The sequence below is a fragment of the Hippopotamus amphibius genome, chromosome 14 (assembly GCF_030028045.1).
Source record: "Hippopotamus amphibius kiboko isolate mHipAmp2 chromosome 14, mHipAmp2.hap2, whole genome shotgun sequence".
Taxonomy (NCBI): domain Eukaryota; kingdom Metazoa; phylum Chordata; class Mammalia; order Artiodactyla; family Hippopotamidae; genus Hippopotamus; species Hippopotamus amphibius.
This window is the reverse complement of record NC_080199.1, coordinates 24,460,863-24,475,741: the sequence shown is the minus strand read 5'-3', so window position 1 is coordinate 24,475,741 and position 14,879 is coordinate 24,460,863.

The following is a 14,879-nucleotide window of genomic DNA, read 5'->3' as shown; positions in this document are numbered from 1 at the left end:
CTTAGTCTCAGGTGAAGCTTTAATGTTAATGAAGTATTAATCTTTAATGCTACTGCAGTATATGTAGGTAATATGTATATGTGTTTATCTCTATATTAATACAAGGTACATGTAGAATATACACATGTATTTATATGTCAATATCAATATAATATATATCATACTGTATAATTAATATTGAGACTATGATAATGGTCAAAGTAAGATTGTGATAGAACATCCAATTCTAGTAGAGCAAAAGTGAATGCCCAATGTCCTTTATGTTCCTTGAAAGTTAAAGAGATCTTGCAAAACTCTGTGTAGTATTGTACCTGTCCTGGAGGATCCTTTCTGTTAAGCATTACAAATGATACTGCAAACCCAATTCTGGACTCAGTAGGCAGTTAAGATTGTCTGGTTTCAGAGATTTTTGTGAATCCTTATTTTACATCAATTAGGATTATATAACCATAGTGCCAGAGAGTAAACTCACTGTTTTTTCCAAATGCCTGAATGAATGGATGGGAAAGCTCTGCCCTAACCCCAGTCCATGAGACCTGGGCTTTAATAATTACAATACAGTTTATCTTAAACTCAGACTCCACACTCCAAAATGAAGACTGACTGACAGCTTCAACCCTTCTTGTCATAGTGGAGGGGCTTTGCTCTGTTTCTTGCCCAAGGGAAGTTTATTTTGAGTTAAACAGTGTCTGTGACATGGTACTTAAAAATATTTAATTTTCCATAACTGGGTTTAGAAGAGAGAGGGTTAGTTTAAGGTGTCAACTCATGGTGCCTTCTAGAATTGGAAATTATCTACTTATTGGTATTTTTGAGTGAGAAGCCAATTTTAAAATTAAGGAATTGTGCAATAACATCTCTAATATTTCTTCCAGATATAAAATTGTAATATTGTGTGTCAATGATAAGATAATTTTGAAATTCTTTCCTCATTTTTATGTAGAACACATTATTTTTCTACTGAGACTTTATTACATGAAGACAGTTGATTCTGACTGTTGAACTATGGAGTTTACCATTATTAACAACATACCATTTTATTTTTAAATTTATTAAAATATACACTTTTTCAAATACACATATTCAGATTTTAGCCACTGAATCAGCAAGTAGAGAAATATTTCTGTAATAGCTGTTCAGACCTCTATTCTTTTAACTATATGAGTCAAAGCTGTCTTCAAATGTCTTTGAATTCACTGGAAAATGTCATAATAATAGTTTTCCCTGAAGACTGGATTCTGATTTTGAACATACTTTACCTTCAATGAAATGTCAATCCAGTTTCCAAACAAAATGAATGACAAAATATAAGAATTCATTTACTAAAAATTAGGAGAATTTATGAGGAAATGTTTTCATTGAAGCCAAAAAATCCTCTACAAATATGTTCTAAAAATTTACTCCATCCTATGTGATATCCCTGGCTTCTCACATCTGCTCTCTTATCAGGATTGACTCCTAAATCAGCATCTTCCTCCATCATGATATATTACTGTGGATCTTGCTGGCTCTGTGCCTTCATAATTTCACTTTCTACCTAACAAGTTTCTAAAAGTAATTTCTCAAAATATAATAAAAATTTTCATGTCGGTTCTTGACATATTAATGTTTTCCTCACTATACAAAGAGGATGAATAAAGGATAAATACCTGTTATAATCACTTCTTTTCAAGATTCTATCGATTCTTGCATTCTGGGGCAATTTTTACATTCTCTGTGAAGCAAACCCTGATAATCTGCTTTGGAAATGCTGTTTTCCTATTTTTTAACTTCAGTAAATCTTTGTACCATCACCTGCCCTATATTTTATCAGGGTCATTCATATTTACTTTCCCCCACAATGTCATGAACCCTGCGAGGATTAAAGCCTTAATTTCCACCTACACATTAGTCCTCCATCTCCTGTATTTTAATTACTGTAAGTACACAAACATGTCTCAAGAAAATAAATTATATATAAGTGTTTAACACGTAGGAAAAGAGTTGATTTTTCTGTTGAGAAGAAAAAAGAAGTTAGAGGTCATGAAAAACAATGGCATGTGACAGAGAAACATTTGGCAAGTTAAATAATATGGGAAAATGCACTAAACTTTGGAACCTCAATTCTTCCTATAAAAGAAAAGACAGAAAATAAATTTCTATTAAATTTTGATCTTTTCTGAGTTAAAATTGTCATGAGTTGGCCTAAATCATTTATATCAATGAAGGGGCTGGGAAAATGCTTTTAGAGACCCAAGAGTATCTTGAATCATTTAATCCACTGAATTAAGTGAACTAAAAATAATATGTTTTAGGGCATTTTCCATAGGAAATATACTTGTTACTCAGCAAATTTCACATCACAAAGAGGCTAAAAGAAGAATTAAATCATACATTATGTCATACAAACACATCACACTATTGTTTATATTTTTCTTTAATGAATAGATTACAGTTCCAACACATTTATGGACATTGGTGTTAGAAAATTTTTGAAAGCTGCAAAACATACAAGTCAATAATCTAGCTAATACCACTTAAAGTCAAAGAGAAAAGCAAGATAAAAGTAAACAAGAAGTAATTGAAAAGTATTTAAGAATGTAAATAACACCAAGTATCCTGATGTACAGTTCAGGCAATTAAATTAGGATTTCTTTAAGGATATTTCCCCATTATAGTATTGGTAAAATGCATACCCCTCAAATTTCATTTGTGAAAAAATAGTACTGAAAGTGCTTGTTCCACCCCAATAACAAATATTGTTTGTTTGTGCTACACTGATCTTTGCTTTAAAAAAAAGTATGAGTATACTGTTTATTTGTATAAATGTGCTTCAAAGACTACTGATTCCCTTTACACACCTCATAAATGTCAAACCTTTATTTTCTATGAGAGAAGATGCTTTTATGCAGTGTCTCTTCCCTTCTCCCCGTGTAGTAATTGATGCCTTTACTACACGAGTCACCCATTTACAATTACTGTTGCCTAAGACAGTGGGTCCACTGCTGTTTCTCCACACCTCATTGCTGTGTCATTTTGTGTGAAGTCGTGCCTCAGTGAGCGCTTGCAGCGTTTCTCCTGCACGCTGTGTGCTGGTGGTTTCCCTCCTCACCTCACCATATCGCAGCTGTCATCCTGCTGTCATCTGTCTTCCTGGATGTCTTCCCCAGCAGCGCTATGTCACAATATGCATTGCCTCATTGCTTAGGATCTGGCTGGGATCCAGGAACTCAAATTTGGCAATCCTTATGAATGAAAGCTTCTGCCAATGCGCTTACTCATTGTAAGTAGATTGAAATCTTACGTGCAGGACAGAGATGAATTTTATGCAGGCCTACATAAATAACTGAAAAGAAATTTAGTAAGTTTACTGAGAATTTCAATGTTATTTTACACTGGGTAGAAAAATAAGTAAGGAGGCTGGTTTAGTCAGGGTTCTCCAGAGAAACAGAACCAATTGATTTTTTAAAAAGAACTAGTAAGAGATACATATGATGTATAAATATCTTCAGGCATATATTATATGTATATATTACATATGTACATAAATATTTATATATATTTACATATATGGGATGTATTGTAAGGAATTGAAGCCCATGATTATGGAGACTACCAATTCCAACTCTGTAATGTAGGCCATCAGGTTTGAGACCCAGGAGAGGAGATGGTACAGATGTCTGAAGGTAGTTTGTTGCAGAGTTCCCTCTTGCTTAAGAAGGCTGATCTTTTTGTTCTATCCATTCCTTCAGCTGATTGCATGAGGCTTACTCCATGATGGAAAACAAATACTCTACTCAAATTTTGCTGAATTAAATGTGAATCTCAACCAAAAAGACCCTCCAAGTTGACACAGACAGAAATGATCACAGGTTCCATTTCATAGTATATTAATTTAGTTTTAAATAAATTTTCTGACTTCAAATGAGTAGTTTTTACTATTTATTTAACTGGCTGTGTACAGCTTGGTTATCTGTATATTACTTTGAATTCCAAAATAACTTATCTGAGCCTTTAATTTAAACAATACCACATTGTCAACAATTGTAAGTGACAATTGTGAGGTTAGCAAACATAGTATTAAGATGGTTTTTTTTAGACAAATATTTCTTTTTTTGCCTTGATTTTAGCTGAAGAATGAAACAAGTAGAGAATTTCATTAGGGTTAATATATATTTAAACAATATTTTTGGATTTAATAAGTATTAGACTTGTGATCAAAATAAAATAAACTCATATTATCAGGTTTCCATCCAATTTAGATTTATATTAAAATACATAAAGTAATAAGAAAGATGACCCCACAAATTTAAAAAATTTGCAAAATGACACAGACCTCAGATGAAAATGAGTGAATGAATTATATTGTGGTTTGTGTCAAGGGCTATAGCATTCTTGGGGAGCTTGCTAACTAGGAATGGGATGGATTTTGATGAACAAAGGACTTCAAAAGGAAGATCCCAATAGATAAAAACAATAAGTAAAAACAGAAAATAGATGGACATAAAGATCATGTGTCTTTGCAAATTCAAAAATATTGTGCACTTAATAATATTAAACACATTTTGGAGATAAAGAAAAACATTCATAATGAAAAGTGACAAATGTAAACATATGCATCAAATATCATAAAAAGAAAAAGTAAATGAAATACTTTGAGGACATAAAGAAAAGTCTAAGAAAAGTAGTATATTTTAGACATATGATTACATAATTTTTGTAATTTATTATTCAGTGACTGGTAAGGAAGTTCCATGTAGAGTGTTTATTTCTTTTAATGCACATTTACAATACAGTCAGATAATCTGTCTAAATAATAAAAGTATTCAATTAGAGAATGCATGTTAACACACATACAAAAATTATGTTAGAATTCAGGTAGTGAATCTTGCTTTTAAGAAAGGAAATTCAGCTCTTTCTGATATGAACTGGTGGGGGACTGAGGGAGGGAGGTTGTAGGCAGCTGAGTTAATGAAAGCATTGCTATCTGTGGTGTAGATGTTCCAGGGGATACATGGCACATCAAGAGCTGCTTGAAATAAAAAAGGAGACACAGAAATCTGCATGACACACTAAAAAGTCAGTCATGCACAATTTTTTCCTGATCTAGTTTGAGATTAATTTGGTATCAAGTTTACAAGTTGCTCTTCCTCTCCCAGATAGAAGGTGTGTGGATTTTGTGCCTCCAAACAGTCAGGCCTTGTTAAAAAAATTTACAAGTAGAAGTGATCATTTATTTATTCAACATATTATTTATCAATCTATTGGTTCTTCTCAAAGCAGAGGATGCCAAGATAGTCACCTTCACAGGATATGAGAGACTTGCAAAGAGGCTTCTGGGAACCACCTTCTAATTAGCAGGCAGAGTCTCCTTGGAGCACATTAGTCCTGTCCAACACACCAAGGTTCTAATCTCAGCCAGCAGGGAAAATACTGAAACCATATACTTTGCTACTTTCCGCTCAATAAATACTTCCGAAAGAATAACAAATTTCTAATTAAAACTCAAGGGGGAAAAGGAATTTGTGATGCCATTATGTAGCATTTTATAAATTAGAATATCTAATTCTTTACATCACTTTGCTGTTTAGATCTCTTCTCTTCACTGCTTAATGATAACAAATTCTATCACTTTTGAATACATACAATATTAAAAATCCATGATTTGATATTTAAAACCACACTAATTATAATTAAATCAATCTTTATCATTCAACTGAAGTAGTTAATGAGGAAAATGTCTAGATAAATTACATAAACATATATTTCATAAAAGATATACAGACACATATAATACACACATATGTATAAATCTTTTTTCTCCGTATTTAGTTTAACAGAACTTGAGTCAAACTGAAATGCCATTTTTTCTTTCAGTTAAATATACATAACTTCATCCAATTTACACAGTGCACTCAGATTTTTCTCTATTAAGGGGTTTTGATGATATTTTCTGTTAATCTATTGCAGAATATATAATCAAATTATTAACAAATGTCAGTGAAAAAACTTAACAAATAAGTCAGTGAAAAAAAAGTTTAGTCTCTTTTGATTAACAACTCATGTACCATTCATTACCTAATGTAATCCTATAATTTTGTTTTATGCTATTTTCATATTATTTCATTTGTATGCACATTTTATCTTTAAAATATATTTTGGATATTTTAATTACATTCTAAATTTATTTTAATTATATCATTTGCACCTTGGCTCCATTTTGTCTTAAGCATTATATCATTTTATTTTCATTGCTTCTGTCCAGTAATGATAATACTTTTATGGCTGATTTATAAGTTCAAATGATACATTAAATTACTGTTTCTTTTTCCTTTTCTTCCTCTAGGAAAGTTTAGTTGAGATTATATTTCATTTTCCCTGAGCTGTGAAAATGTTTATGTAGCTATTATAGAAATAAATATATTATACTACAGTTTAAGTATTGCAGTTATCAAAATATTTCTTAAAATGTGAAATTTTGCTGAATGCATATAATAGATGTGGAAAAATTACAAAAGCTTATTAAAAAATAAATGATTGTTTTAAATGTTAAACTTTTTAGCTTATATAATCCTTTAAGTCTTGTTGTAAGAGTGTTGCTAGTGGGGACTTCCCTGGCAGTCCAGTGGTTAAGACTCCACGCTCCCAAGGCAGGGAGCACATGTCTGATCTCTGGTCAGAGAATTAAGATAATGCCTGATGCATGGTGCAGCCAAAAGAAAAAAAATGTTGCTACTTTTGTTACTTACATTCATTTCATTAATTCTATCAATAAGTAATATGCTCATTTTTCTAATATTTCTATAATTCAGGGAAGATCTATAGAGGTAATTATGACCATTCTTTATCACTACTGAGAATGTTAAGAGCCAAAGGGTCTGAGAAATTGCACACTGTAAAATCTCTATAGAACTGATCAGTGAGTGAAAATAATCTTTAAATAACATATCTTGGTATCAAACTGACATCTGGATTCAGGTGCAGTATGGAGCCCCCCCCTGCTTCTCCACATTAGTGCACTAAATTAGCAATCAACTAGGTCATTGTGGAATCAACTGCTGTTTCCAAACAAAGAATGCCAGCATCCAATGTCAGGGTTGCTAAGTGCCTGATTACATTAAGACAATGATGGGCTGCCAAAGCTCTCCCTTAGTCCAGCTTGAACACTGAAGCCAAGGGACACTTGGTATGCAGAGCAGAATGTAGTCAAACATGGGTAATTGAAAGACTTAAATTAGGTTTTTCCTGTATATCCCCTTTTCTTACAATCACACTCTTATACTCTCCCTAGCTGTGTAAAGGATCTATTTGGATCTATGTGATTTTTATGGAAAAAGATGTAAAGATCCACTAAAACAATGGATTGTCTATTTTTATACTTGTTTTGTCTTGATCAGTCCTGAAGTGGTTTTAAGATCTGTGAACATTCAGTTCTATTTAACCAGATTGCTATAACCTCCTGGCATCTTTCATTGTAATTAAGGGGCTAACAATCAATTCCCCAAAATTATGTTAGATGTTCTCAGTGAAAAATTTCCCAGAGGCATCATCTCAGCCAGGACTCCACACACAGCACAGTCCTCACCCAGTGTAAGGCCTTGGTGCTAGTTACCACCACTGGCTCCCTGAAAATAAACAAGTTGACTGATGACTTGGGAAACACAGGAAAACGAAGGTTATTCACTTCCAAAAATATCACACATGCCTGGAACGTTTGATTACTGAACAAAATAATCCCTCAATCATTTTCTAATTTACTTGGAACTCTGTTCCTCCCATTATTTTTCCACCTTGACTTCGACAGCTCGCCAATCTAATAACCGTAAAGATGTTTCAGAATCTCACATTTATGTATATTTACATAATCATTCCAAACATGAGTCTTTTAGTTATATATACAACTTCCTGCTGTTATTTCTGGCTGGAATATTTTTTACTCTTCCAATTAAACTGACTACTACAGAGTTCTCACTTCTGGTAATGGTATTACCATATATACCTTATTTCACAAGTTAGGAATTTGTCATTTATCTTCATTTCCTTCTTTTTCTTGCAATATCCTCCATGCATTCAGAACCCCAGCATTCCTTGCATTCTAATTGCTTTATCTCTCTCCCATGTTATTCCAGGAAAAATATATGGGACAATCCCTCTTCACTCTCTTAAATAACTAGCCTTCAACCATAGGATAAAGATAAAGCTCCTCTGAGAAGACATTGAAGACCCTACATCATTTGAGTCCTGTCCATTTTGCAAAACTCATCTTTTATCCTCCCTGACACTTTCTGACCCAGCACACTAGATTTCTTAGAGTTTCCAGACAAACTCTGTTGTTTTGTGCAACATTCATTTATTTATTTACTGTGTCAGAAAATACTAAAATCTTCACTGGGCCTCTGCTTACTCTCTTTTTCCCAGAAGATGCTCCTCCCTACTTCAGCTGGCTAATTCCTATCATTTTTTAATTCATTTCCAGTGTTGTGATGGTTTGTTTTATGTCTAAACTTGAATAGTTCAAGGATGCACAGGTTAAACATTATTTCTGGATGTTTCTGTGAAGATGCTTCCAGATGAGATTAGCATTTGAATCAGTGGACTTGGTAAAAGAGATCGCCCTCCCCAATATGGGTGGGCATCATCTAATATGCTGAGGCCCTGCATAGAACCAAAATATGGAACAAAATGGAATTTGCCCCCTCTTCCTGCCTGCTTGATTGAGCTAAAACATGGATCTTCTCCTGTCCTTGAGCTGGAATTTACACTATTGGCTTCCCTGGATCTCAGGTCTTCTGACTTGGACAAGAATGATACCAATGGCTTTCCTGGGTCTCCAGTTTGAAGACAGCGATCATGGGACTGCTCCAGTGACCTAATTACAGGAGGCATTTCTTCATAATTAATCTATTCATATATGTGTGTGTGTGTGTGTGTGTACACACACACACACATATAAATTGATTTTGTTTCTCTGCAGAATTCAAAGTGTCACATCATTCAGAAAGTTGACCTTGATAACCTCACAAGTTTCAAGTTTCTCACACTTTGACTTTCCTACACATCTACAACTATCTCTAACTCTAACTCTCTGCCCACTAGGCAATGTGCCTCTTTCTCAGCTGTAGAAGATCATACTTATCCTTCACTTTATAAGGGATATCACAACATGCCTCATACAGTAAAAATAGTGACAATTATTTACTAAGATTCTGTTAATTTTTTGAATAAATTTTCTAATACATACACTTACATGTCTGTAAAAGTGTTCAAATTGCAAATTATCAAATGGGCTTGGAAAAATTTAGAATCTCCATCTTTTTAAAGCTCATGAATTTCTCTGTATAAATTGAAAAGGAAAACATTAAACTTTTACATGAAGCCAAGTTGGCATTTGAGTCTTTATCAGACAGAAGTCATGGCATAAACAAGAAGAGCGCTTTGCCTGTATCATCAGGGCACATTCTCTTCATTTTGAAGAGTCTCAGAAATAGTTTTTCAAAGTTGACTTGAAAGATGCTACAAAACAGGGTTAAGTGTCCTGACATAAATGAGTTGAGGGGTTTACAAAACGGAAGTGTCATTCAGTTCTAGAATTTCTGTTAGAGCACTTGTACTCCTTGTGTGTATAAGATTGTATTTGAATTCAAGCACCTGAAAAGGACTCAGCTTTTAAATTTGTGTTGGTAGGGAAAAAATTGCCATTTTTTAACATTTTGCTATTTCTACAGTATCTTAGGACCTGTGTAAAATATGCATGTAAGATAATTTCTATTCCCTGTCTGATCATTTATAAGCTTAAGCTACTTATGCTAACTTTTTCCATTGTGGCAATAACTGCAAAATTTAGAGTCACACCAAATTGTTTCAGTCCTGCCTGTGTCACTTACTAATTGTGTGATTGTTAGCAAAATTTTAATTTCTCTGGTCCTCAATTACCTCATTTGAAAAACAGAGGCAATAATAATACCTACCTCAATAATTAGGAGGATTAAATAAGATGACAGACACCAGGAAGTAATTACATGCCCAGTATATTTTCTGTTTGTTATTAATGTCATCTGTCTCCTCTAACATATGTAATGTTGCTTCCAGTATTCTCTTCTCAAAATTAAAATTCTGTATACCATTTTTTGTTGTACTTTTTAAATAATTGTTTGGGGATTAAACTTTATTTAGATAAACACTGAGGATTCAATTTCATGAAGAATGAACCTAATTATCTGTAACTTGATACATGTGGTATGACTGCTGTATGCAGACAAGTCTATTCTTTGTGAATATATATATACATATAAGAAAATATAGCTCCTGATCTAGCAGAATATTTTATTTTGTGTATGTGTTGATTTTAACACATACAAAATACTATTTATTCTTATTTTTGATAACTAAATATTGCATTAAAAACACAGATGGAGTAATAAATCATAAAATCTTGCATAATATGAAAACTCAAATAATTTGATATGATGTCAATATAAAATGTAGTGTGCTACTAATTCAGGGCAGTGACAGGAACAAGCCCACAGGAAAAATGACAAGAGTGAAATGGTCTGCCATTTTTGAAAAGACAGGAACAAATGACTCATTTCTAGAAGTGAGAACATTGATCATGTGCAAGTTTAAGCTATCAAACCATTTTTATATATAATTTATCCAGTGTTTACCTTCAAATGTGTCCCTTTAGAGTTAAGTTCATTTTCTCCCTCCTTTCCTAATGGACGTGGAATGGAGACATCAGCTTAATTAGAAATTGAATTGAGCCACAATTCTATAAGTGTCAGCTTATTCTTCTATCATAATTTCAAATATATACCCACATTTTATTCCAAATAATACTTTATAATTTTATATAAAGTAGAGTAAACCTTAATTCCTTTTTTTAAAAGAATTAAATAGCTATTGCAATGCCCAATACAATAAAGAGTGAATGGAATGCATTTTGTGAACTTTAGTCATTCAATAAGCACTAAGTAGACAGAATGTTCCAGATCCCAGGCCAGATTATGAAAATACACCTCTGAAAAGCACAGATGTTGTTTCTATCTTCATGGACTTTATGTATTTGCACATCTTGAAGTATTAAATGAACAGCTCCTTTCAAACAGTCTACATTTTTTATTAACATATAACAATTCTTTTTGATTGTTTGTTTGCTGTGGTTTTGCGGAAATACTATTTTTATTATTAACACTGGCATTTTCCAAGAATCTTTTGGCATATATAAAGGATTCCTTTTAAAATATTAAGTGCAGTTTTCATTATTTCTTGAACCTAAAGGAATAGGCTACTTTATAATAGAATAAGAAAGAAATAGAATTTGATATAAACAGTAATTTTTTAGTCAGTCTTTGAGAAGAAATAAGTTTAGTGTCATAAGGAGAGATACCTAAACTGCCTGAACAGATTCCTCACAGTGAGTTGGGCATGCCCAGCTTTCTCTCTAAAGGTGAGCACTTGGAAAATAGGGCCATCAGGACCCACCCTAGAAGAGGGAGTCATTTCTTTATTTGCATGGAGTTTTCTGTATAACCTGCAGGGCCCCACATCTCTTGGCTCTGTGCTCTTTCCTTCCTAGTTACGTAAAACACCTCGAGTCCCCATCCTGTGTGGACTGGGAAACCCAAGTGGGCCTCGTATGTTGGACGCTCCAGGGAGGAGGTGGGTGGAAGGCCCATGTGGCATTTCTCTGGCCTCTGTGGCCTAGGACGCCTGATCCTGATGGGCCCTGAAACAGTTCTTAATAATATAATTGGTAAAAATATATAAACAGGAATAGGGACAAAGAAAAAGTGAGTCATACTGAATAAATTATGACGAGTACATATACCTCTAGTTTATTATTAGAGGTCAACTTCATGCAGCATAACAAGATATGACTAAAAGCATGTTTACCGTAATGTACAAATGACGACTCAATTTGGAAATTAAGGTATTTGGACCCATTAATGAGGAAGTTTCTGTTTTTACAGAGAGAGAGAGAGATTTAAAGTAAGGAATTGGCTTATGCAGATATGGAGACTGAAAAATTCAAGCTGTGCAGCTTTTAAGCTGGAGACCTAGGAGAATGAATGGTATAGCTCCAATCTGAGTTCAAAGCCCTGAAAACAGATGGTGTAAGTTCCAATCCTAGTCCAAGGGTCTGAGAACCAAGAGAGATGATGGTGTGAGTCCAAGTCCAAGTCCAAGTATGCAGGAAGATGAAGACTTATGTTCCAGCTTGAAGACAGTTAGGAAGAAAGAATTCTTTCTTACTCAGCCTTTTATTTAATTCAGGTCTTTAGTGAATTGATGAGACTCACCCACATTGGGAGAGCAGTATGCTTTCCTCAGTCTAGCGATTCTTATCCGGAAAAACAATTACAGACATACTCAGAAATAATGTTTAACTGACTCTCTGGGCACCTGGTGACCCAGTCAATTAGATATGTAAAATTAGGTATCACAATATCACAGAATAGATAAATAAGAAAATGACTGAGTGAATGCATGTCAGAATCTTTGGATACTGGATCTCAAACTGTGTAGTTACAAGACTTAAGTTCACTAACCTCTGGGATTTAAAACAGGAAGGGGTTCACAATTAAGTATTTTTATAACTGGTGTTAAAACAAAGAGCTTTGGCAATTTAAATAATGTTATAAAATTAATAAATTTAAAATTTAGAAATATATTTTCATAATTAAAACTCTGCAACCAATTTACACCTCCAGCCCTGAGGTTGTAAAAGTACTGGACTAATCATTTCATCATAAACAATTTAATAACAGGGGAGGGGTGGGAGGGAGCACAAAAGAAATGGTATTTGATGTTGAATAGCAGAGAGTTCAGGATCATGATCTGTGAGATAAGAAGCTAAATGAGATGAGCTCCATGATTATCCTGACTCTCTGCCTGGATGCATTTTCTAAACCACAGCATGTGTATGAGGACACTAACATCATACTGAATATGTCAGTCTTGTTAGGCTAAGATCAGAGTTGGAGTTACTAAAATGTCTGAATATTGCAGCACAAAATACTGCAGAGGATGCAGCTTAGCAGAGAAAAAGATTCATAAGTAAGTAAGAGCATCCCCTTGAGTTTTGGGCTGCATCCCCATGCTTGCCTACTCTTTGCAAGAGGCTAAAAATAGAACAACTATTGGGGAAAAAACAAATAGCGGCATACGAACAAGTATCCAGGAACTGTGAGATGAGTATCCCTGGAACTCATAAGAGGCTAGAACATAATTATGTTCAAAATAATCTGATTGGAAAGACACACTGAACACCCAAGCAATCACCAGGGAATCCAGATTTCAGTAGAACTACAGAAAGCTCTCACTATAGTATTAGAGCTAAACTAGATCAAAAGTAAACACTACACACAAGTAAACATTACATATCTAAAAACATCTAAAATGATTCTCAAAAAGATCAAACTAATTTTCAAGTAGGATAAACATAAAGAAAATCACTCAATGGAAAATCATAAAAAAGGCTGCTAACCAACGATAAAGATCATCTCTTAAAAGTAGAGGAATGAAAATATAGATCATCAAGTTAAAAATAACAAGAAGAAAACCTCCATATGAAACTACATAAACCAGAAAACACTGAAATGATAATCTTAAAGAGCTAATAAAAAAAAAAAAACAAAGACAACAAAACCAAACTCATCGACATAGAATTCTTTTTCAAGTAAAAAATTCTTCAAATCAAAAGCAAACTGTGTACATTTTCAGAAAAATAAAAACTGAAAGAATATGCTATTAGCAGACCTATGCAATATAACTGTTAAAGGAATTTATTTAGGTGGAAGGTAAAGGATTTCAGACAAAATTTGAGCCTACACAAAGAAATGGAAAACAGAAATGGTAAATACATGAAAAATACGTAAATACTTAGCCCAGTTTATTTCTTTGGTGATAATTAAATGTGTAAACCAACATTACGACAGTCTGTTACAGAGTTTAAAATGTATGTAAAAGTAAAATGTGTGTTTTTGAGTATATAATGTATAAAATAATAAATTAAAAAGAAAGGAGTAAACTTTTGAAGCTCGTGAATATGTTTATGGCATAGATTGTGGTGATGCTTTCATGGATACATACTTATCTCCAAATTCTTCAAGTGGTATACATTAAATACATACAGCTTTTTGTATGTCAACTATACCTCAATATAATGGGTTTTTAGCATTTAAAATACATGATAATAACACAAAGGATGAGAGATGCCAAAATAATTTTCTAAGCTTCTTACAACAAACATGGAATAACATTATTCTGAGGTAGACTTTGACAAATCAATGGTTACTGTAAACACTAGAGGGATCACTAAAAATTTAAAACCAAAACACATTTAATAAGTCAATACAGGAAAAAATAATCAGTGTACCAAAAACTGTTCAGGAAAAGAGGAAATAGTCACCAAGAAGAGATTGGATAGATAGATAAAAATAGCATGATTAGACTTAAATATAACATAACCATGTCAATCATTATATTAAATGTAATTCAACTACACGCTACAATCAACAGACAAATTGCAGACTGCATTTTTTTAAAAAGCAATACTTAACAATATACTGCTTACAATAGAGACAAGTGAAATACAAGAAAGCTAGAGTGGCTACCTTATCATGAGACAGTGAAAAATTTGTCCTACATATGACAAAAGTGCTTATTTTAAGTCATTAAGGAAATGCAAATTGAAACCGCAAGATACAATGACACGCTGACTACAATGGTAAAATCTTTTAAAATATGACAACAATAAATGTTGGTGAAGATGTAGTAGAAATGGAAATATTAATTACTCGTAGGAGGGTAAAACTGTACAATTTATGAGGCTGAGTCAAAAATTATCCGCACATCTACAGCCAGAGTGCAGGTAATTTTTGACTCACCCTCATAGATAC